Source organism: Marmota marmota, unplaced genomic scaffold (assembly GCF_001458135.2).
Source record: "Marmota marmota marmota unplaced genomic scaffold, marMar, whole genome shotgun sequence".
Classification (NCBI taxonomy): Eukaryota; Metazoa; Chordata; class Mammalia; order Rodentia; family Sciuridae; genus Marmota; species Marmota marmota.
In genome coordinates this window covers 22,039,162-22,064,727 of record NW_026000026.1, presented here as the reverse complement: position 1 = coordinate 22,064,727, position 25,566 = coordinate 22,039,162, and the positions used below count along the sequence as shown (strand labels likewise).

Sequence of the window (25,566 nt, the reverse complement as noted above, 5' to 3'; positions counted from 1 at the left end):
GCCTGGGGCCGGGGGTCCCAGAGGGCCCGGGGTAGCAGGCCGCACTCCCGTTTCTCACCACGCTCTCTGCCGGAACTGACTTGGCAGTTCTCTTTGCGGGCGAGAGCGGAGCGGCACCGGAAGTCCCCTCGCGCCAGGGCCAGAGAGCTACGGTTCCGGAACTTGAACGTTCCGGTGTGGGGGAAGGGCAGAGAATGTAGTCACTTGGAGTCAGGACGCCCTCCTGGCTTGCCTTTACTAAGGCTAGCTGTTATTGATCTCAGAAGTGCCCGAGCATACATATTTTTGCATTCCCTTACACCCCACCTTTGCAAGAAGAATTTTCGAATATTTAATTAATTCACCACATATTTATTCAACACACATTGTCTGCCCCATAAACATCGGGAAATGAGTAGTAAAGGAAAAGGTTAAAACAGGAAAATATTTACTCTCCTGAAATTACATTTTAGTAAAGAAAACAAATAATATACAATCCCCTAAAGGGGCAGATAGTGAAAGTGCTATGGAAAAATAAGAAATGGGCAAGAATAAGAAGAAATGTGGGTATGGAATGTTCTAAATGATGGCCAGCTGACTTGGGAACAGAGACCTAGAGGCAGGGAGTGAACTATGCATGGAGATGCGTGGTAGAAGAGCCTCCCTAACAAGGAAACATCCAGTAAACAGGCCACAAAGCTGGAATATAATGGGCCTTGCCTGCTCCAGGAACAGCAAAAAGGCTGGGGAGGAGAGATGAGGTCAAACCTTGTGTGAGGACAGAAATGATAACTATTAGAAGGCCTTGAACTTGGAGGAGAGTTGAAGTGGGGGAAAGAGCAGAATCAGGGAGCTCCATAGTATACCATTATAGTGAACCAGGTGAGATATAATAGGAGCTTTATGATAGTCACCCTTACAGTAATGTCTCTTTCCAGTTTTAGTTACTCATGGATGAACTGCTGTCCAGAAATATTGATAGATAATTCTACAAATAATGCATAAAAATTGCACACCATTCTGAGTGGCATGATGAAATCTCCTACCCACCCATTAGTCTCTTAGTAGCCTTCTCTGTTGCAACTCAACTGTAGTGGTATCACAGTACTTGTGTTCAGGTTACCCTTATTAACACTGGCCTCTAGACACAAGAGTATTGATATTGGCAAATCAGATATGACAAAGAGAAGCTATAGGTGCTTCCTTTAAGTAAAAAAGGTGCATTCTCAACTTACTAAAGAGAGGGGAAAATTATATATTAAGGTTGCTAAGATCTGTGGTGAGAATAACACATTATCTTTTTTTCCTCTCAGTGTTGGTGATGGAATCTAGGGCCTTGCACATGCTGGGCAAGCATTCTACCACTGAGCTACAGTCCTGAATCTTCTATCCTTGAAATTGTGAAGAAAGAAAAAATTACTTTTAGTTTTGCTAGCAAAAAAAAAAAAATGCCTAAATTGCCAGGCACAGTGGTACATATCTATAATCCCAAAGACTTGGGAGTCTGAGGCAGGAGGTTTGCAAGTTTGAGGCCAGGCTGGTCAACTTTTCAAGACCCTGTTTGAAAATAAAAAATAAAAAAGACTGGGAAATGGGGAAGTAGATCAGTGGTAGAGCACCCCAGTGTTCAATCCCCAGTACAAACCAACAATTACCCTCCCCCCCCCAAAAAAAAAGCTGCCTGAATTACGAATGGCAAAAGTTACAGCCACAGAGCATGATAAGTACTTAGTTAAGATGAAAAAGACATTGAATCGTAGGGTTCAGTACTATCCATAGTTTCAGACATCCTCTGGGAGTCTCAGAACATATCATCCTAGGATGAGGGAGGACTATATGCCAGGATAATGACAACTAAGGGGGCAAAAAGCAGTTAAACTCAGGGTATCAGGCCAAGCCTACAAGACTCACTGAGAGTCCGGATGTGAATTGTGAAAGAAAGTGAGGAATCAAAGATAAGTCCAAGGCTTTTGGCCTGAGCAAATGAAGAAAGTTGCCTTTAACTAAGATAAAAGAGACCATGGAAGGAACAAGTTTTGGGGAGAATATCAGGAGCTTGGTGTTGGATGTGAGATGTTAAGATGCCAGGCCTGTTTGACATTCAAGTGGAAATGTCAAGTATACAGTTGGATTTATGAGTCTGGCATTCAGCGAGAGTCTGAACTAGAAAGACGCATTTGGAAATCATCGGCATATAGATGCCTGTAAGACCCTGCAGCTGCCTGAGAGAAACAAGGGAGGGCAGAGAGAGCCTGGAGGCCTGATCCCTGGACAGTGTTTACAGGTCAAGTTGTTGAAAAGGAACAAGGAGACAGGAGTGGTCACAGAGGTAGGAGAACAACCACAAGAGTGTTGTGTCCTAGAAGTGAATGAAGTGTGTCAGGGGAGGCATATCAACAAATCAGGTAAGATTTCTGATCAAGTCAGATAAGATAGAAAATTATACTTCCAGCCTATATTATTAATACTGTGATGAATATTCTTGTGAATTTCCAAACTTTGTGGAGTCTTCTCATTTCTTTTGTAGATAATTCTGGAAATGTAAAGAAAGATCAAACGATTGACCCAGGCTTGTGACTTTTTTTTTTTAAGCAGTTCTGGGGATCAAACTCAGGGCCCTGCACATGCTAGGCAAGTGCTCTACCATTAAACTAGAGCCCCACCCCAGGCTTAATACTCTAGATGCAGACCCAGAAAGGGTTCCCAAGAGGAAAATCCCAAAGTCAGAAAGACCTCTCTGACAAAGGCCAAGGCTTTTCATCCACGGTGAAATAACAAGGGCATGAGCCAGTAGAGTTGCTACAGGACTAGAAAACAGGTAAAGTGCAGGTTTCTGTCACTGCAAAGGAAGAAGCAACTGGGCTTAATGACTGGAGAGAAGGACAAGGAGGAAAATGAGGATCTGTGGATCACACAAGAGTCTTGAGTCTTGGACACTAGAGCTGGGTAGATAGGTTTGTCAATGGCCCATTGATGATGAGGAGAAGCAAGAGGGCTCTGCTCTCCTTTCTGGTTCCCACCTCCTAAGCAGTCCAACAGGTTGGTATTCCTAGAATGCAGAGATGACAATGATGACAAACATGCATCCTGCTTTGTACTTGACATCTCTACTTGAATGTTCCACAGTATCTTTTTTTAAAGATAGCCTTTTTTTTGGGGGGGGGGTAGATGGACACAGTACCTTTATTTTGTTTATTTATTTTATGTGGTGCTTAGGATTGAACCCAGTGTCTCACATGTTGTAGACATGAGCTCTACCACTGAGCTACAACCCCAGCCCTCCACAGTATCTTAAACTCCTGTGAGAGTCCAAACTCTTAGTATCTCTCTGGAGCATGCTGTTCCCCAGAGCAGTAACTGGCAGTATCATCACCTGGTTCCCAAATTTAAAACCTAGTCATCTTCCTTGATTCCTGTTTTTTAAATTCCCCAGGCTCCAGCCATCACCAGTCCTATCTGTCTCCTAAATATATTTCAAATATAGCCAATTCCCCTGCTGTCCTTACAGCAGCCACTAAATACATGAGGTTATTTAAATTTTAATTAATTAGAATAATATGAAATGAAAAATTCAGTTGTTCAACCACACTGGCCTCATTCCAAGTGCATAAGGTTCACAGATGTCAAACATTTCCACCATTGCAAAAAGTTCTGTTGAACAGCACTGATTTATTTGTACATCCAAACCAGCAGCACTGCTCCTCTGATGCCTCTAATAGCCTCCGAAATGTTGTTTTGATGGTTTCTACCACTACTGCTTCTGACTCCTCTCTCCCCTCAGAAGCCAGAGTTAACTTTTAGTCAGAAATCAAATCTTGTTATGCTCCTGTTTAAGCCATTGTGGCTTCCATCACACTTGAAACAAAATCCAGACACCTTACCGTCCTATTGTCCTCCATGACCTGCCTTCTGCATTCCTCATGCCTCAACTTGGACCACTCTCTCCCTCTGTCATCCCAATCACAATTGCCTCCTTGCTATTCCTTTTATTCTCCAAACTCTACTCTGCCTCAGGGATTTTATACATGCTCTGGACCTGGAAGGGTCCTTACTTGGCTTTTGGCTTCTCATCCTTTAGGTCTCAGCTCCAATTGTGTTTATTTATTTGTTTATTTTTTGTGGTGCTGGGTATTGAACCCAGGGCTTCATGCATGCCAAGCAAGCACTCTACCACTGAGCTGTGGCCCTATCCCCCAATTTTAATTCTTTAGAGCCTTTTCTGTCCTTCAGCTCAAGGAGATCTCTTCCAGTTGTCATCATAACCCTACTTGGTTCTTTCATTCATCACAATATTTCATAACTTTATTAATAATAATGAGCATTTCTGTTCATTCCTTATATGCAGGGCTTTATATCAGAGACTTAGCTTTATTGCCTCACTTAATCTATCAATTTACTAGTTTATTTTCTGTTCTTGTTTTCTTGTATGTCGTCCACCCAATACAGTATATAGTAGACTGATATACAGTAGGCACTTATTAATTATTAAACAAATGAATTAATTCATTGATCACATACTATGGGCCAGACACTTTATTAACTAAGCACTTTATGTATATTGCCTCATTTAATTTGCACAGCAATCCTGTGAAGTAGATACTATTACTCTCCCCTTTTTATAGCTGCAAGGCATGTAACCTGCCTAGTTCTTAGGAAAAATCAGGATTCTAATCCAAGTCATCTGACTCCAGAGCTCCTTGGAAGGCACATAGAGGATTTAGAGGCCTGAGTACACACTAGCATGCAGACTCCCACAGCTTGGATTAAATGCAGGGAAGCTGAAGGACTCCCTTCTTAAGGGGCTATTTCAGATCAGGCCTGAGATTCTGGTGAGCCATTGCTCTATCAGGAGGCATATTTGGGGCCTGGGTCAAGGGTTAGAATTGGACAGTTAGGAATTCTAAATGCTGCTATCAATTGTGAACATCCCAGTGAGGCTGGGAGTGTGGGCAGGAGACCCCAGATAAGACCCTGAGTCAGGGTTGCACCCAGAATGACTACTGAAACTGCTGTGTCCTATTGCCTGTCTCAGATCAAGGATGACACAGGTAAAAATAATATCCCTAGCACTTCTCAGGAAACATCACATGTCAGGCCTGTGACACACAATGTGTTTATTAGGCCAAAGGCTCTAAGCTCATTAGCAGGAAGGGTGCTGAGCTGCAGTCCACCCACACAACCCGCTTGGGAAACGCTGCAAAGTGCATCCTCTCTAGGGGGCCTCGGCATGCAATCTCCAGCCCCCTTATCAACATCCACACGCATCTGCAAGGAAGCAGAGAAGGCAGATCTGATTAGCAGCAGACAGACTGCTCATAATCCTTATCATTCTTCTCATTGCTTGAATTTGGGACTTAATTCTGTCATTGCACAGTTTCTCAAACTTGAATCACTCTCAAATCAGCTTAACAACATCCTACATATCTGTGTACCCCAATGTCTTAGTCTATCCAGGCTACTATAACAAAATAGCATCATTCTGGTAGCATATAAATCACAGAAATTTCTCACAATTCTAAAGGCTGGGAACTTGAAAATCAAGGAATTAATAGATTCAGAGCCATGAAGCCTGATTTCTGGTTCATATTTGGGGTCTTCGAGCCTTTTTTTTTTTTTAACTGAGGATTGAACCTAAATGCAATTTACCTCTGAACTACACTGCTACACCTTATTATTTTTTATTTTGAGACAGGGTCTTGCTAAGTTGCTGAGGCTGGCCTTGAACTTGTGATCTTCCTGCCTCATCTCCCTAGTAGCTGGGATGACAGGTGTGCACCACCATGCCTGGCTCTCTTAGCCTCTTTAACAGGGTCACTATTCTCATTCATGATGGTTCTGTCCCCATGATTGAATCACAGTCCAAAGGCCCAGCCTGTTAATATCATCACCATGGGGGCTTAGAATTTCAAGATATGAATTGTAGGGTCACAGGCATTCGGTCCATAGCACCCCAGTATGAGTTTTTACTTAATGCCTATGAATTGACTCAGCATGACTTTGGCTACATTAGTTTTGTCCTCACTAGTATTTGTGAAATCACAAAATTGACATGCTAGTTATGTTTTCCTAACGTATACCGAAGTAAATATATAACTCTTTATAAAAATGTCCTTCTGGCTTCTTCTTAAAATCCTATTAATAGATGCAACCAATGGGGACCCAAGTTGCATGGGTAAAACACTTTGCAAAATAATTGAGGTCAAAGGGATATAGGGGACAAGCTAGAGGAGCTCCTGGTGGCCAAAGCTGAAAGAATTTGAGCAATAAAATAAAAAACATTGGAATATAATCCAAGATATAATAAATATCTATGAATCCTTACTGGCATGAATGATTGAATAAATAAATGGCAAGACAAACAAATCATCCCTATAAAAGAATTCCAGGGCTGGGGTTGTAGCTCAGTGTTGAGTGTGTGTAAATAACTCAAAGGGGGAGAAACTTGGCAAACACGACCTTGGTCAGGTGATCAAGGTGATTAAGCCATGTTAATAACATGTAACCCTGAGATGACGTGATGAGAAGAGCACTTTACCTTTGTAAGTCCTCCCAAACCCATGACCCAGACTGATCATGAACAAAACATCAGATGAGCACAAATTGAGGGATTTTCTCTAAAATACCTGAGCAATGCTCCTCAGAACTATAAGGTCATGCCAGGTGTGGAGGTGCACGCCTCTAATCCCAGCAACTTGGGAGGCTGAGGCAGGGGGATCACAAGTGTGAGGCCAGCCTCAGCAAATTAGCAAGACCCTGTCTCAAAATAAAAAATAAAAAGGACTGGGGATGCAGTTTGGTGGTAAAGCACTCTTGGGTTTAACCCCAGTATGGAGGTGGGGAAGAAAAATTTCAAGGACATGAAACAAGAAGAAAGACCCTGAGAAAGTGTTATAGGCCAGAGAAGACAAAGAAGACATGATGGGAATGTAGTGTGGTGCTCTGGATAAGACTCTAGAACAGAAAACAAGATGTTAGTAGAAAAGCTATGAAATCTGAACAAAGTTTAACTACTAGGAATGTATAAGTATTTGTTTCTTAGTTGTGACAATGTCATAATAATGCAAGATTTAATAATAAGGGAAACTGATTCTGGAGATTAGGACCTGATAGCTGTAGGTGACTGTTATTCAGGTCACCTTATTATTAAGCTGTAGGTGACTCTGAAATTTAGGGCTTCCATAATATTAATAAGCTTCCTCTATAATTGAAAATAACTATAAAACTATTTTAAAAATTGTTCACTTGGATCCTAAAATCATCTTGATAAAGCCACACTTTGCAAAACAATTGGTATAAGAGACTCATTTTGGAAATCAGATGGTTCTAAATTCTAAACCTGGCTCCACCACACACAAAAGACCTTGGTTGAGTCAATATAATTCTTGAAGGGCATCCCCTCATCTGTACAAGAGATGTGAGCCCCACCTCCATGTCAGAACTCCTGTGACCATGCAGCAGATGCCCAACAAATGGTCAGTCAACATTCTCTTCCTTCTCTTTCCATTTATAGAGTATGTTACACTTCACAGAGTATTTTCTACATATGTTAATGTTTGATCTCCATGAAATTTCACACTGTGAGATAAAGCTAAAGTTTTCCTTCTCATTATATAGATGGAAAAACCAAGCTTCCATATTAACTAACTTCAGCCAACATTACTTAACTATAGGACTAGAGAAAATGGATCTCTGAGGACACAATGGGCAAGCACAGAGAGGAAGATGTCCCCTTTAGATGAGACAGATGTGCCAGTCTGGTCTCTTGACTCATTTTCATGAATCTCATTACCTCTATAGGCATTTGAGTTTATGGCTCTTCAAGTATTCCTCACCCCTGGTTCACACTGCTGGGACTTGATCACAGACCTATGGACTTTAAGCCATACTATTGAGGTTCCCAGTCACAACCCACCCAGTTTTTCAGTGACCTCTTATCCCTGGCTTCTCTAACTTCACAGGCCTTCCCTTCTCAGAGACCTGTGAGATATATCTAGTGTGTTCCCTGGTTGGCAGAGGACATAAACAGGACCAACCTGCTCTAAGGCACAACAGAGCCAGGTATTCTGAAGGAGACCAGAGAGAACTGCTAAAGGAATTCAAGTTGTGTCCTTGGAAGGTCACAAGGAGAGGACACAAGGTATTTTGGGGGATTTATTTAATTGTTTTGTTTTTTTTGTTTTCAAGATGTTGTCTTACTGTGCTGCCCAGACTGGCCTCCAGCTTGTGGTATTAGTGATCCTCCAGCCTTCTGAATAGCTGGGACTACAGGTGTGCCCCTTTGTGCCACCAGAGAGTTGAGGACTCACATGCCAACATGGTAGGAAGTAGACTGTTTGGAAATCCTGGCATTTGTACCTGGCTCTGGACAAATCACTAAACAAATCTCTTTGTGCTCAGCTTTCACCTGTAAAAGAGGACTCACACAAGGAAAAACGTGATGTGCAGGTGAACTACGCTAAACTTTGTACTAGGTGTACTAGGTGCTTGGTACTAGGTGAATGCTCGCCCTTGCTCGCCTTTGTCATTTATTAACCCCAAGTTAATAAATGCATCACTGCACAGCCTGTTTTCTCTTTCGGATATGCCTTCTCTGTCTAGAGAAATTTGTTCCTGGGGGCCGTTTAGGGCACAGGACAGCTGAGGATCGGAGGTTCTAGTCTCTGTCACTCTCGCTGTGTACCCTTAAATGAGTCATTCCCAATCATCCCCGTCTGTGAAAGAGGATGATGAAGGGTCAACCCTTCAATCAGGACTCTGCTACAGTACGATGCACAGCCAACTGAACTCCCAGGACGCTTCTAGAAAGTCCGCCACAGGACGAGAGCTCCATCCTCAGGCTCGGGAACGGAAAGGAGGATGGCGACCGGTCCAGCGCCGGGAGAGCTGCGATCCCGCCCACTGTCAGGGAGGGAGTCCGCGGCTGCCATGGCAAACCCGAGACAGTAGGCTGGGTGAGGCGGGGAGGACCCGCGGGCTTGGCCAGGACGAGGACCCGCCCCAGCCCCAGGCCTCGGGGGACTCAGCCGCTCGACTGGCTCCACCCAGCTACAGCTGTCCGCCCGACTGTGTCTGGCCACAGACACCATCGCTGCCTGATAATCCGAGTGTGCCTGACGGTATCTGACTGAACACAGATTCCATGGGTCCCTGACACAGACCGCAGGATCAGCCCACCTGACTGACTGCCGTTACCTGGCTGACGGCCAGGTGTGCCCGACCCAGTCAACCTGACTGCCCCTGACTGATCAGACCCCATCTGTACTTGACAAGCTGAATCTGGCCATGGCCGCCTGAGTTTAGTTTGACTGATTCCATCTGTATCAGGTGCTTGGTCACGGCTCTGCTTAATGGACCAATGGACTGCCTCACCTCAGCAGACCTCAGTGCCTTGGATGGCTTCAGGACACTACCACCACCCTGCCTGCATGCCTCAACACAGCATGGAGGCATAGTGGCTGGCCACATTGCCAGATGCTCTGCTCATATCTGCATGGCTGCAGACTCACTACCTCAGAGTCCAGCTGCACCTCATGGACAGAGACTTCTGCATGACCGAGCCTGCTCGATGTCCATTTCTGGCCACCTGTCTGAGCCAGCTTGACAGACAGTGTCAGTGTGTGACTACACCTGCCTGATAAATGTGATGGCTGACCACAGCTGGCTGCATCTGTCCTACATGCAATAGCCACTTGGTAGGCCTTGGTTCAGTCAGATGAACTATCTAAAGGGTCACTGAGCAGCTGCCTCAGGCTGACTGGGCCCCTAAAATTCTTCTCCCTGACTCATAGTTTCTTTCACCCCAGCTGCCCAATGATGGCTTCTGAAGTGTTGCTTATCCAGGGTCTGTGGACTGAGATCTTCAACTACAGTACTGGGCCTTGGGTATCCAAAGAAAATGTAACAACAAGGAAGGGGGTTCAGGATGGGGGCCCAAGGGTAGGGCAGGCAGCTGGAGCAGGACCTGGGGCCAGGTAGGAGAAGTACTGGGGCTGGAAGAGGCAACAGGGCCTCAAGGCCCCTGAGTTTAGGGATGTAATTCTGTAAAAGAATCAACACTGGAGGAGTTGGCTTGGCATATGGGTGCCTCAGGACAACTATGTTGCAAATATTTTATTCCTTTTTGGGAAATCTCTGTCAGTGCCTTGCTGCTCTGCACATCTCAAATCTCCTCCTACACTTAAATCTTTCTCTGTGTGTGTATGTGTGTGTGTGTGTGTGTGTGTGTAACACAACAACCCCATGGAAAGGCTTACCCTCTTGAATGAAAGGCTCTGCACCAGAATAAGGGGGAAGGAAGTAGAGGGAAAGAATTTTAAACAAGTATGTGAACTGCATGGATATGCTATGAATTATATCTATTGCTATTAGTACTAAGAAAACAAGAGCACTGGACTAGTTTATCTTGGTCGAACTCTAGCATGCTAAGATGTTGTCTCTCCATTAATAACACGGGCCTGGCTGCCTCACTGATTTCATTATAAGCCCGGGGAGGAATGGGAGGAAACCAACAAATGGCTTCACTCCCAGGGATCACATATCATGTTTGGATCTCAGCCAGTGTAGGCAGTAGGGCTTCCAGGGGGTTGGGAAAAGAGGCAGCAGCAAATTTTATGGAGCACTTTTTAACCTTATTTATTCATACATTAACTCAATAAGTATTTATTGAGTGCAATGTGCCAGGCATTGCACAGATTTGTATGTTGTCCTCATGGAGTGTAGACTCTTGGGCTCCAGAAAGATTTTCCTGTGCCCCTGAACTCTGGTCCCATCAACACCAAATACTCAGTTGCCTTCTTTCTGGGCTACCTGCACAGCCAATGAGAGAGCTAGTAGAGAGAGTAGAAAGTATGGGCCTGGACCAGCAGTTTTAGGATTACCTGGGAACTAATACAAATTCTTGGGCCCCAAAAGAGATGAACTGAATCAGAAACTCTAAAGGTTGGACAGTTACCTATGTTTTAAAAGACCTCCAGGTGATACTGATGTGTGAGATCTGCTGGTGTAGCAATTGTGATGACCCTTGAGTTAGACTGTTCCTCTTGGAATCTCTATAACACAAGAGCTACATGACTTTAACCAAGTCATTGAATCTTTTTTGTGCCTTGATTTTCTCATTTGCATAATCAGCATAATTATAATTATCTTAAACAGTTGTTCTGAGTATTAAGTCGCTTGAAGAACTTAGCATACAATTTCTATTCTAGTAGTGTATCCTGGGGATATATTATGTCCAAGGTATGCAGTGATACATTGTTTATAATAGAAAAAAAAACATCTTAAATATCTATTGGTAGGGGACTAATAACTCATGGTCTTAACACACATGGAAAGATGCAACTCTTTAAATATGTATGTGTGTGTGTGTGTGTGCACGCGCGTGCATGTGAACATGCTAGAGACTGAACCCAGGACCTGAGGCATGCTAAGCACATGCTCTATCCCTGAGCTACACCTCCAGCCCAAAGCAGCTCTTTTTATACACATATGAAACTATCTCCAGAATTTCCAAATTTAAAAGAAGTGCAGAACAGTGTGTTTAGAATGCTCCCATTTCTGCAAAGAAAAAGAATCTAGAGAATTTTTTTAACCCGTCCCCTTCTCGTTTATTTATTTGTTTACTTTTGAGACAGAGTCTCAATGTGTTGCACAGGCTGTTCTCAAATTCCTGGACTGAAGTGACCCTCCTGCCTCAGCCTCCCAAGTAGCTTGGACTACAGGTATGTCACCAAGCCTTCTTCTTATGATATCTTTATAAGGGTGCAAGTTCATAAACACATAGATCCTCTCCAGAAGGATACTCAAGAAATTGATAACAGTGGAGAAGAAATGGGTGGCTGCAAGTAGGGGAAGGAAATTTATTTTTATACTTGATCTTAGCCAAAAGGCTGAGAAGTGATGGAAAACTTATTTTTACCACACACGCATCCTTTCATGACTTTTAAATTTTGCAGCGAGCATATACATTTCCTATTTACAAAAATGAAGTTTTAAGAAAGGGGTAGTTCCTAGCACAGTACCTGGCTGAGGCAGTGGTGATGGCTACTCCACAACTCTGGGCAGATGATTTACTGCAGAAACGCAGTCTAGAGATATCTGGAGTGTGGCCACAGGCTGCCCTCCCATCCTCTCATTCTCTCCTCTTTGTTTTATACAGTCTCTGTTTCCCCATCAGAGAAACCTTGCATTTTAGGAATAGAAAGGGGCTTCAAGATTATCTGGCATAATCAATCCTTTTATTTATATTTCTTGTGCTGGGGATTGAACCCAGGGCCTCACTCACTATACCACTGAGCTACACTCCCAGCCCCTGAACCATTTTATTTTATTTATTTATTTTTTGTGTGGTACTAGCGATCAAACCCAGGGGTGCTTTAACACTGAACTACATTCCCAGTCCTTTTAATTTTTTTTAATTTTTTAAATTTTGCCAAGTTGCCCGGGCTGCCTTGAACTTGTGATCTTCCTGACTCCTCCTTCCAAATCAGCCTCTCAAGTAATTGGGATGACAGTTGTGCACCACCACACCCAGTTCTGAACCATCACCTCCGCTTTTTTTTTTTTTTTAGGATTAAGAAACCAGGGCCCAGAGAGAGGTCATAATCAGCCCAAGGCTATCTGGAGGACTCGGGCTCAATCTAGGGCTCTTTCAGTATATCCTAAGATTAAGCTTTCTGAAATTCTACTTTTGTCCCTTTACAGTTCTTTCCATGAGCAACTTGGCCCAACATGTATAAGACTAGTTATGGTTTAATTCCCATCAAACTTTCCAGCCTGATTTCCCACCTTTCCTATGTGAATTCTCTACTCTAAGCAGATAGGTGTCTTTGACCCCAAATGCTCCTGTTTTCCAGGTGCCACACCTTTTTGGTGCTATACAACCTGCTTGAGTTTCCTTCCTGTTTCTTCTTCCTGTTCGTTTGTGGAATGTCTACCTATACATGGATGCTAAGCTTGAATCATACTTCTTTCTTGATTACTCCACCTCACAAAGCTCTCTTCCTCTTCTGAACCAAAAAATTTCTTGTCAAAGTCCACCTTAAGAGGAGTATAGGATAGTTGTCTGTTCTTGAGCAATGGGAAGTGACTAGGATAGAGCCAGCTCCTCATCTGTGATTCTCTCTTTCTGAAGCTGTAAAATTTGGGCATGTGACCCTAGTCGCCCTCCCTATTGTCTAGAGAAGACTTGGGTAAGGATGCCATTGCCCGAATGGAGCCAGGAGCTGCTCTGCAGAAACTGCTGGGCCTGTTCCTACCCTGATGTTTACTTGGCCCAGAGGATCAGTGTGATGAAACTCAGTCCTGTTGCTGTGCACCTTAGGAGGCCTCCTTCCAGGGTCCCTCTGTGTTCAGACAGTGGCCCTTTGTGGAGCAGAGGAGCCAGACTGAAAGCGGAGCTGCTGGAAACACTTCCCTCCCCCCTGCCTCCAGCGTCTCCACTGGCAGCCATGGACCATCCTGCTCCTGGGTGGCCTCTGCCTTAAGTCAAAGGCTGGTGGAATGAGGTAGGGCCTCCAGGCAGCCAGCTAGACTGGGAGGGTGGGGTGGGGGGCGGTCCCCACTAGGATGGCCTTCTGAAAAAGTGTCCCTTAAACTCAGTGGAGGCTGTTTACCCCTTCAGGCCAGACTGACACTCTTCACCATCTCCACCACCTAGGATTTAGGGCCAGACCTTCTGTTCCTTTCTGCCTCCACTTTACTGTCCCCTAGGGGCACTAAGGGAGTTGGGGAATCAGATGTGATTCCAAGTCTGGTGTGGTAGGAGTCAGGGTAAAGAGGGGCTGGGCTGGGGCTCAGCGGCAGAGTGCTTGCCTGGCATGTGGGAGGCACTGGGTTCAATCCTTAGCACCACATAAAAATGAAAAAATAAAATAAAGGCATGCTGTCCATCTACAACTATAAAAAATAAAACAAGAGAGAGACACGAGTGCCCAGTGCCAAGTGAAAGAAAGGATGCTCACTTGTATGGGGTGCAGGAGACGTGGCATTGTAGTCCCTGCTGAGCCACTGACATGAGGGGTGACATTAGCTAGTTGCATCCCTGTTCTCTGCCTTACTTTACCAGCTATAAAATTTTAGAGTCAGTAGATGGATATCAAGGATTTTTGCAGTTCTGTCTTTCCTAATTCTTTGATCAGAAGGAGGAAAGGGAGGAGCCAGGGTGGGTTGGAGGTAGATAACTGGCAGGTTGTGCTCCATGGATTCACCAGCAGTCACTAGGCAGCCTCTTCTCTGCCACCAGGATCCCTTCCCCCTCCGCTCCTCCCCTTCTCCTTTCTACTCCATACTGAGGGCTTCTTGTGATGTGATCTAGAAGCTGTTTGATTTATATTTGTTCCATCATCTTTTGAGCCCAGGGGGAACGACTGGGCACATCCATAGATGGCACTGGCAGGTCCCTGGTAGAGAGGGAAGCAGGTCAGAAAAATAAAAGGAAGGAAAATTAAGAGAGAAGGGTGGGATAGGGAGAGAAGTGTCAAAAGTGACCTCAAGGAGGGCAAAAAAGGAAGGAAAAGGGAAGAGAGAGATCATCTGAGAAGAGATAAAAGTGAAAGGCAGGGCTAAATGCGATAGAGAATGAGGAAGGCCCAGATGAAAGAGAAAAACAGGAAGAGAGACTGGGAGAGCCCTCAGCCTGGCAGCACAGGCAAGGGGCAGCTCTGGGGGGAGGGGCCAGGACCACAAACAGTTCAGTTTGGCAGGAGATGAGAATGTGTAGGGTAGACAAAACTAGGGGCCTATAGAAGATCTTCAGTGCCAGGCTAGTGATTTTGAACTTTCTCATTTTCTTCTGCTCAAATCCCCTGTGATAAACTGGGTTAGGTCCAGAGGAGCATTTTCATTCATCCAACCATTCTACAAGGGTTATGTCTTACCCAGCTCTGTATCCTCAGAGCATAACACAATGTCTGCACATAAAGTTAGTCAGAAAATACTTGTTATAATTGAGTGCGTGGAGAGAGCAGTAGATGAAACCATCATACAGAGAATATAAGAATAATTATATTACAAGGGAGAAAGTGCTAGGCTCCCCAAGAGAGGTCTGAATAAGGGTTATGAGAGGTCAGAGGAAAGCAAGAAAACCTTGCCTGCTACCATTAGCAGAAAAGTCCCAGAGAAGATTATAATGGGGTCAGTTCAGGCCACTTGAATTGATTAATCTATGTGACCTGCAATATAGATTCTGTTAGAGGACACAGGGTTCTATCTATGAATGAAAAAACGTAGTTCTCCAAGAAAAAGGAGGGATTATTATCAAAAAAAAAAAAAAAAGGGAAACTGGAACTAAGCATGGTTTCTGCAGACAGTTGTAGTGGAACACAGCAAGGGTTGTACAGGAACAGGGACAAAGTTAGGGATCTGCTCAAGTGTGGTAGAAGTTGAGGGCTGGGGCTGTACCTCCAGAGTGTAGAGTGTTTGTGGAAAGCCCTGGGTTTGATCCCCAACACCATACACACACACACACACACACACAGTGATAGGAGTTGAAAATAGGGACATACCACAAAGTACCTTAAAAGAGGTTCCAGTTGGAGTTGTGTGCTTTGGGGGAATCTATCAGTCCACCTAAGTATGGAAAGAACTGCATTTCCTTTTTCTTTTTTTTTTCTTTTTTCTTTTGCAGTGCTAGGGATCAAACTCGGAGCCTTGCACATGCTATCCATGAATTCTACCAGTAAGCTACACCCCTAGCCTTTTTGTTTTGTTTTTGCACTATTGGGGATTGAACCCAGGGCCTCATGCATACTAGGCAAACACTCTTCCACTGAGCTATATCCACAGCCCTGAATTCTCATCCTTTTTTAAAAATATATTTTTTAGTTGTAGATGGACACAATGTCTTTATTTTTATTTATTTATTTTTTATGTGGTGCTGGGACTGAACCCAGGACCTCACGCATGTGGCGAGGCAAATGCTCTACCATTGAGCTACAAACCCAGCCCATGAATTCTCATCTTTTTTTTAAATTTTCTTTTTTAAAAATATTTATTTTTTAGTTGTAGTTGGACACAACACTTTATTTCACTTGTTTATTTTTGTATCTCATGCTGAGGATCGAACCCAGGGTCTCGCACGTGCGAGGCGAGCGCTCTACTGCTGAGCCACAACCCCAGCCCTTTTTTTTGAATTTTCATTTTCATTTAATTTAATTTAATAATTTATTTATTTTTTATTTCTTACATATATAACAATTCTCATCTTTTGTCAGCCAAAAGTATTGCAGAGATTTCCTCCCAGTGTGTGTCTTATCCTTTCTCTTTAGGCATTTTTTTTTTTTTTGATACCAGGAATGCTTAACCATTGAGCCACATCCCAGCCCTCTTATTTATATATTTAGTACTGTGGATTGCACCCAGGGGCACTCTACCATTAAGCCACACCCCAATCCCTTTATGGTATTTTATTTAGAGACAGGGTCTCATGGAGTTGCTTAGAGCCTTGCTAAGTTGCTGAGGCTGGCTTTGAACTTGCAATCCTTCTGCCTCAGCCTCCCAAGTTGTTGGGAAGCACCACTCTTTTTTTTTAATATTTATTTTTTAGTTGTAGTTGGACACAATACCTTTATTTTATTTATTTATTTTTATATGGTGCTGAGGATCAAACCCAGGGCCTCGAACATGCTAGGCAAGCACTCTTCTGCTGAGCCACAACCCCAGCCCGGGATGTACCATTCTTTATGGCATGTTATTTTTTATTTTTATTTATTTTTTGGTACTGGGGATTGAACTCAGGGAACTCAACCACTGAGCCATGCCTCCCAGCCCTATTTTGTATTTTATTTAGAGACAGGGTCTTACCGAGTTGCTAAGCATTTCGCTGTGGCATGTTATTTTTGATTTGTGTGAAGGNTATATATATATATATATTACTGGGGATTGAACCGAGGGGGTGCTTTATCACTGAGTAACATTCCCAGTTCTTTTTATTTTTTATTTCAAGACAGGATCTTGTTAAGTTGCAGAGGGTCCTACTAAATTGCTGAGTCTGTTCTTGAATTTACAGTCCTCCTGTCTCAATCTTGAGTTTCTGGGATTGCAGGTGTGTGCCCCCATGCTCAGCTCTTCTGCTTTGGAATTTAACTTGATCTAAAACCATACTCTCCTGGTTCCCAGGCCTTTGGACTCAGACAAGAACTAAAACACCAGTTCTCCTGGGTCTCCAGCTTGCTGACTGAGAATCTTGGAACTTCTTAGCTTCCATAATCAGGTGAGCCAATTTCTTATAAGAAATTTCTCTCTCTTTGTCTCTATATATGTACATCCCGCATAAACACACACAGATCCTATCAGTCTATTTCTGTGGAGAACTCAAACCAATACAGTGATTTGTTGTGTCTTGCTGAAATATTTCCCTATCTTGATGTCCTGAAGGTAATTTTCTTGAGTTACTTCTAAAAATTCTAAAGTTTTAATTTTCAAATTTAGGCCTTTCATCTAACTGATGGTTATTTTCATGTATGCTATGAGGCAGGAATCCAATTTTGTTTGTTTCCAAATGAATAACCAATTGTTCAGTATTATTTTTGAAATAATCCATCTGTACAACTTGCCATGGCTGTCATAACAAATTACCACAAACTAGGTAACTTAAAACAATAGAAATTTATTTTCTCACCATTGAGGAGGCTTAAAGTCAAGCTTGTCAGCAGGCTTGGTTCCTTCTGGAGACTCTTCGGGAAAAATCAATTCCTCTCCCTAGCCTTTGGTGCTGCCAGCAGTCTTTTTTTTTTTTTTTAATATATATTTTTTAGTTATAGATGGACATAATACCTTTATTTTATTTTTTTTAAGAGAGAGGGAGAGAGAGAGAGAGAATTTTAATATTTATTTTTTAGTTTTCAGCGGACACAACATCTCTGTTTGTATGTGGTGCTGAGGATCGAACCTGGGCCGCACGCATGCCAGGCGAGCGCGCTACCGCTTGAGCCACATCCCCAGCCCCTGCCAGCAGTCTTGATAGGGTTTGTAGACACATCTCTCTAAGTATTACCTCCATCTTCATATTGTCTTCTCTGTGTCTCCGTTTGTCTTTTCCTCTTTTTATAAGAACAGTGGTCAATGGATTTAGGGCCCACCCTAAACCTAGGATTAGTTATTCTTGAAATTCTTAACTAATTTTATCTTCAAAGACTGTATTTTCATATAGGTTCATATTTTTAGTTTCTAGTGTGACCTGAATGCTTGAGGAGACTCTACTCAACCCACTAGCCCATCTTTTGCTACTCTTTTGCAAATGCGATTTGTAATTAATCAATTTTCATATATATGTGGGCAAAGTAATCATTTTATGATGTAAGTCTTTGGTAAAATGATTATATATTTTTCATGAAATATTCTCTTTTTAATTATTTTTTTTTGAGAGAGAGAGAGAGAATTTTTAATATTTATTTTTTAGTTTTCGGTGGACACAACATCTTTGTTTGTATGTGGTGCTAAGGCTCGAACCCGGGCCGCACGCATGCCAGGCGAGCGCGCTACCGCTTGAGCCACATCCCCAGCCCAATGAAGTATTCTTATTAGTTATTTGGCACTGGGGATTGAACCCAGGGGCACTGTACCACTGAGCTACATCCCTGGTTCCTTTTTTATTTTTATGCTGAGACAGGGTTTTACTAAATTGGTGAATCTGGCCTTGAACTTTCAATCCTCCTGCCTCATCCTCTGGAGTCTCTGGGATTATAGGTGTGTGCCATCACACCCAGAGAGGTAATTTTATTAGATCCTCACAACAGTACTATGTAGTAGGTAATACTGAAATCACCCACACTCTAGAGGGGTGAACCCATCAGCATTTACTAAATTATGATGTGAATGACCCCAGACCCTCAGTGGCTTACAACACTGTTTCCCTCTTCACATTGCATATCAGTGGCTGCAGCTCTCCACTATGTGTCTTTTCATTCCTGGATCAAGGCTGAAGGCATAGTTCCTATCCAGGACACAGCATTTCAGTGGGAGAAATGAAAGAGTAAGGTTTTAGATTAAAACATGGAATGACTCTTCTAGTTTCTGCTTAGAACTGACATAGGGCTCTTCCAGCTCCTATTTCATTGGCCAGACTATGTCACGTGGTCAAACTTGCTGATGGGCTAAGGAAGTACTCTCCTTCTGGAGGGCACTCAAGTCTCATGGCAACTGGCTAGGAGATATAATCTACTTACTGGATTATACTAAAAGCAAGAGCAAATAGTAGAGAATAATAAATAATACCTGGGAAAGAGTGGAGCCTGGATTCAAACTCAGTTTTTCTCCACCCCATAGTGTGTTCCATGGCTCCCTGTTGCCTGCTACATGAAGTCCAAATCTATTCAAACTGGAGGGATGTAAATTCATGCTACCTGAGAGCACTGTCATTTTTGTTGTCTGAACTCACTCTTTAATCTCAACTCTTTTGGGAGCTCTCAACTCTTTCTCTCCTTGAAATTAATCACCATGTGCCCCCATCACTCTTTATAAATATATACAGTCAGTCCTTCATATTGGTAAAATCTGCAGATTTAACCAACTAAAGACTGAAAATATTTAAAAAAGAAAGTTGTATCTGTACTGAAAATGTACAGATTTTGTTGTCGTTATTCTCTAAACAATATAGTAATTTTTATGTAGAATTTACATTGTATTATGTATTATAAGTAATCTAGAGGTAGCTTAAGGTATATGGGAAGATGTTCACATGCTACATGCAAATACTACATCATTTTGTATAAAGAATTTAAGTATCCACAGATTTTGGTATCCCCCAATGGGGGTTCCTGGAACTATTATTTCCCACAGATCCTAAGGAATAATAGTATTACTTTGTTCTGCTTTGTCTTAACTTTCTAAAGGATGGGATGCACTTTTTGTCATATGGCCCCTCTGCCTCCAAGGCCTTGTACAACATCCTCCTAACATTTATTATATTTGGGGATAAGACAAGTAGGTGACAAAAGATGCAAATGGCTCATGCTCTGGGAATGAAAATGCACAGCATACTTTTTCACCTCTCTAAACTAAGCTTAGCACCTTGTGCTTGGGTGCCCTGCATGACTCACTGTGTAAGCCTTCAGTACTGTCACCACAAAGCCCTGGGCTGGGGTGTGTGTGTTGGTGCTGGTGGTGGAGAGGTGGAAATTCACTTTTCACCTTTCAGAAATCTTTTGCTTCCCTCCCCCCACCAGGAAAAGGACAAGTAAAAATCCTTCCCTTAAATAGGCTGGGCAAGTCTCTATCCATCAGGCCTAGAAGGATCAGAGAGGCCCTGGAAGGTGCAAAGAGGAAAAGCTGTGGATAATGGAACAAGCACGAACCTGCACTATGGGAGGCCTTACTAATTCATCTAAGTGACTGAATTTAACCTCTCCCAGTGTCACTTCCTCCAGCGGGAAATTGGAGACGACACTGATCTTGACTTCTTCCCTAAGTTGTTGCAAAAATACATAGAAAGTGCTGGAAGTCTTCAAGAATGCAGTCTTGAAATCATACAGGCTTGTATTGGAATCTCCCTTTGAAGTTTTGTGGCTCCCAGAAAATTAGGTATTTCCATGAGCTATGGTATCCTCATTTATAAGATGAAGATAATAAGTAGAACTACCTCCCAGGGTGAGAAAATGATGTAAGTAAAGTGCTTATTATATACTAAGTGCTCAGTAATGTTGGCTATTTCCATATAAGATGATGACTTATTTAAGGACAGGTCCAGTCCAGGGCTCATTTGTGAACATTAAAAAGAGGGCTGGGGGTGAAACTCAGTGGTAAATAGTGAGCTTTGCATGTACAAAACCCTGGATTCAATCCTCAGTAAGGGAACATGCACAGGTGCGCGCGCGCACGCACACACACACACACACACACACAGGAGGGGCAACAGAGTCTAGTCTAACTTTTCTTAGGACTGATTACTTCTTTTAGCCAAGTATGGGGTGTGGCTCAAAGGAATGAGGAAGCTGTTCACGAGGTGACAGGGCACAGAACACTGTTTGTCTTCAAAGATCTTGGGGAAGGGATAATATTAGCTGACCCTCCCAAAAGCTCAGAGGTCCTTATCTCTCATCTCCCCTATGTTTGCAGCTCACTTGACTCTTCCTGTCCCCTCCCCAAGTCCAGTTACTAAGTCCTATCAGGCTGCCTTTGGAATAATAATAATAGTCATAAGACTAATGATACTATTACTTTGAAGCTTATAAGGCTTTCTAATACATTATTCTGGTTATCCTTCATTATCTCTGCCATTTACACAATCCAGAGTTAGGAGAGACTTTGGAGATTATTCTGTATTTCACAGATAGGGACACTGAAATCTGGAGAAGGGAAGGGATTTATCTGAGATCACACAATAAACTAATGGCAAAAGCAGGACTAGGACCTGCAGCTCCTAACTCCTAGCCTGATGCCAGTGACCCTTTAGAGCCATGCCTGTCCTTGGTTTTCCATTCCCACTGATACCCACCCAGTTTGTTTTCTTCTCTCCTAGACTACTGCAGTGCTTCCTAATTGGTCCTTCCTGCCTCTGGCTCCTCCTCACCAGTTTGTTTTGTATATCCAGCCACTTGGTCTGGAAACACACCCTTGATCTTGTCTTTCCCCTCCTAATAGAACTGGCCCAGTTTTTCAACTTGAGGGATCACCTGGTTCCTGGTTCAGCCTTCCAGTGGAGGGTCTTTTTTTGAATATGTTTATTAACAACGTTAACTCCCAAGGTGGTTCATTCCATTCTTGGGGAGTGCTGACTATTAGAGAGTTCTTTATAGAGAGTTAAAATTGTCCTCTGGTTGTCCACCCACTGGAGCTAAAGTGGAATTCCTTCATATTCATTCAGTTAGCAAATTTATAGTCACTGTTCATATGAGCCAGGTCTTTGATGGAACAGATGCTGAGGGGAACAGAAAGATAAATTTGATATGAATTCTTCCCTTAGAAGATCCCTAGAGGTTCACTTACATATAATTTTTGTTTTGTTTATTAGTCCTAAATAATAGAAAACACATCACATCTCCTTTCTATATGGTGGTCCTTTATAAGGATAGCCACCACATTCTCCTTATACTTTGCCTTCTCTTGGTTACTTATTTTTTAAAATATTTTTTTTAGTTATAGATGGACACAATGCCTTTATTTATTTATTTATTCTTATGTGGTGCTGAGGATCGAACTCAGTGCCTCACAACATGCCAGGCAAGTGATCTGCCACTGAGCCACAACCTTAGCCCTAGGCTACTTATTTATTCATCACATCATGTGATATCCATGTCCCCAACATTCTGGCCTTTTCCTTTAAACATGCTTCAGAGTGACGGAATGTGGGGCCCAGAGATGAACCCTCTGGTCCAGCTGTGATCTATCCAGGACAACACAGAGTTGGTCTTACCTCTGTTTCTGTGGATGCCACGGATCACTTTCTTTCTTCTCTCCCTCTCTCTTTTGCTTCTTCCCTCCTCCTCTCTCTCTCTTTCCAGCCACTTTGCATTATTGAGTTCAAGATCAATTAAAATCTCTTTTTTTTTAGCTTTTAGTTGCAGATATTCATAATACCTTTATTTTGTTACTAAAATCTTTTAATCATTTTCACTGAAACTGCTCCTAATCTAGATTCTTCTATCATTTGGAACTGCACTGTCTAATATAGCAGTCACTAGCTGCTATATTGTGGCTATTATGTGGCTAAATAATATGGTTATTTAAATTTTTTTTAAAGAGAGAGAGAGGGAGAGAGAGAGAGAGAGAGAGAGAGAGAGAGAATTTAATATTTATTTATTTTTTTTCATTTTCAGAGGACACAACATCTTTATTTGTACGTGGTGCTGAGGATCGAACCCAGGCCGCACGCATGCCAGGCGAGCGCGCTACCGCTTGAGCCACATCCCCAGCCCCTGGTTATTTAAATTTAAAGTACTTTAAATTAAATAAAATTAAATATGCAGTTCCTCAGTTGTACTAACCACATTTCAAGTGCTCAGTAGGCATAGATGGCTAGTGACCACCATAACAGTCAGTATAATCAGGACATTTTCATCATCTTAGAAAGTTGTATGAAACTTCTCTGGTTTGGACCTAAGAACCTAAAAGTTCACACTTTTTCTGTGTGGCACCTCGTCTTGTTAGTTCTGATTCAGTTTCCAAGATTGCTGAGATCTTTTGGAACTTATGCTGGTTTCCAGAGTGTCTAGTCCTTTCAACTTCATGATTTGACTAGTGTTATATATCTTCTCTGCTTCATCTAAAACAACTGATAAAAAAATCCCAGCAGAGGCCGCGGTATTGCAACCAAGTCCTGCACATGCATCCTGCACTCTAGCCTCGTAAATCAAGTAGTTAAGCAAATTAGGCCTATATAATGGGCTGTCCTGGATACCAGGAACCTACAGGGAGACAGAAAACACTAATAAATTCATTCCTAATATGATGGTTGCTCTAGTAGTTCAAATACTCTTTTCCTTGCAAGTGTGACCATGTACAATGATGCTAACCTGTAGTTCTAGCTGCCCCGCAGTCTGAGGCAGAAGGATCATGAATTCAAGGCCTGCCTGATCAATTTAGTGAGACTCTGTCTCAATAGGAAAATGGCTGGGTATATGGCTCAGTACTTGAGTGCTTGCCTAGCATGATCAGGGACCTGGGTTTTATTCCCAGCAATACACATACACACACACACACACACACACATACACACAGAATATAAGCTTGGGAATCAGCTTCCCAGGTGTGGATTTTGGCTCTTCCACTTTTTTTTTTTTAATAAATACCTTAATTTTATTTATTTATTTTTATGTAGTACTGAGGATTGAACCCAAGGCCTCAGATGTGCTAGGTGAGCGCTCTACTGCTGAGCCACAACCCCAGCCCTTGGCTCTTCAGCTTTACAAGCTATGTAATGACTTTGTGTTTCCCTTTAAATATGTGTAAAGTCAGGATAAGAATAACCTCTATCCCATGGTGTTACTGTGTAGATTAAATGACTTAATGCAAGTAAAGCTCTTAAAACATAAAAAGTTGTTCCAAACAAGTGTTATTTATTTATTCTTATAATTAATTACATCCCCACCCCCACCCCCACCCCCTGACTTTTCAAGGCATGCTACAGAACAAACCTGGACAAGGCATGCTAAGTCCTGCATTAGGGTCTTAGCTCCTTTAATTTTGCCCTCTTAGTATATGGAAGTCTTTGGTAGGCCTCCCTTCTCTGACTTATGTTCTCAGCTGCCAACTTCGAATCTGCCCTTAATATCTTATACTGGAGGCCAGGACCATAGTTAAGAATCAGAATCGTTGGGCTTCACATTGGCTTTGTGCTGCCTGGAGAAGAGACCTAGGATAGGCTTCCCACCTGCAAAATGGGAAGAATCATGGCTGCCACCTTAGACATGTTCAGGGCTAAGTGGAAAAGGAGCCTGTATTTAGGAGGTCTTTGCATATGTCTGGACTTCCAGTAAAAACTCTGCAAGAGAGTGAAATTTTCTTCTTACTCATGTTTCTTTGCTTTAGAATCTGACAAAGGAGGCTTATTTTTCCTGCATTTCTGCAGGGCCTGGCCCTGGCCCTGGAGCCCTAGGTCAGGAATTCCCATGGTTTCTTCATCTATGGGATCGGGACACTAATCGGTGCCCTACCTTCTTCAGATGCTATCTTGGGTTTGCTGTACTTGGGTTAGTTCCTTCCTTGCGGTAGCCTCAGTCTATGTTCAGAGCAGGACCTGATCGGCCCTGTACGGGCCTATGGTAGTTAATACCCTAGTTTAGAAAAGCCCTTTACTTTGGGCGTACCTTGGCCTGTGGAGGGTGGGCATCAGGGTAGGAGGGCCAAAGGCACAGCCTCTGGCAAGACCCCAGAGTCCAGAGGTGCTGCCACCTGAGGCGGGCTGAAGTGCGCGGCGAGTTCCTTTGCAAGCTCTGGCCGCGGGAACAATAGGTGGGCGACGTGGAGGCGGGTGGGCGTCGGCCAGGTCCGCGCTGGAGGTAGACAAGGCCGGCGAGCTGGGCGCCAAGCCGCGGGGTTAGCCCGGGGCACCGCGCCTAGCTCTAGTGGTCTAAGCCAGGGAAAACCGAGGTCCGCGCTGGCAGTGGACCTGAGAGGAGGTGGGGGCTGGGACTGCGAGGGCTAGGAGGCCCCGGGTGGGGTCTTGTTCTGTTCTTCTCCTGGCTGCCAGTCCCCAGCCTCTGAGGTCCGCGGCGCTCAGGTAAGAGCCTGGCCACGTGGGGAGGCAGGCGGCGAACCTCTGCTCCAGGCCGGCTCAAGGGGCTCAGCCCCCTCCTCTGCTCCCCTCCCCGGGGGCCGGCGCGACTCCCCCGACGCGCGGCTCCAGCCCCAGCTCCCGCGATCTGGCGGCTCCAGCGACTCCGGCGGCTGCGGGCTTCCCGGGATTGTGGCGGTCACCGTTGCTGCTGGCCCGCTCGTCTGCCCGCCGCTGCCTGGGCGGCCGGGATCGCGGCCGCCTCCTCCGGGGGAGCGGGCCGGGGCGGGGCGGAGGGGGAAGAGGGGTGTGGGGGGTGGCGGGGAGGGGGCTGAGCGCCGTGGGAGGGAGCGAAGGAGCGAGAGAGCGAGCGGGGCATTTCTGCGCAGCTCGAGTGCGCCTCGGAGCCCGCCTGGGCGGCCGCCGGACGCAAGAACCGAGGG

At 43.8% G+C, this 25,566-nt stretch overlaps 1 long non-coding RNA gene across 1 annotated transcript in view; it reads left to right on the top strand.

Annotated features, from left to right (window-relative positions):
- Positions 1-10,527, top strand: part of LOC125619004 — a 15,966-nt gene extending 5,439 nt beyond the window's left edge. Inside the window, exons 2-3 of the long non-coding RNA XR_007350470.1 lie at positions 6,392-6,396; positions 10,280-10,527. This is a non-coding gene — a long non-coding RNA (uncharacterized LOC125619004). The remainder of the gene's footprint in view (positions 1-6,391; positions 6,397-10,279) is intronic.
- Positions 10,528-25,566: the final 15,039 nt, after the last annotated feature.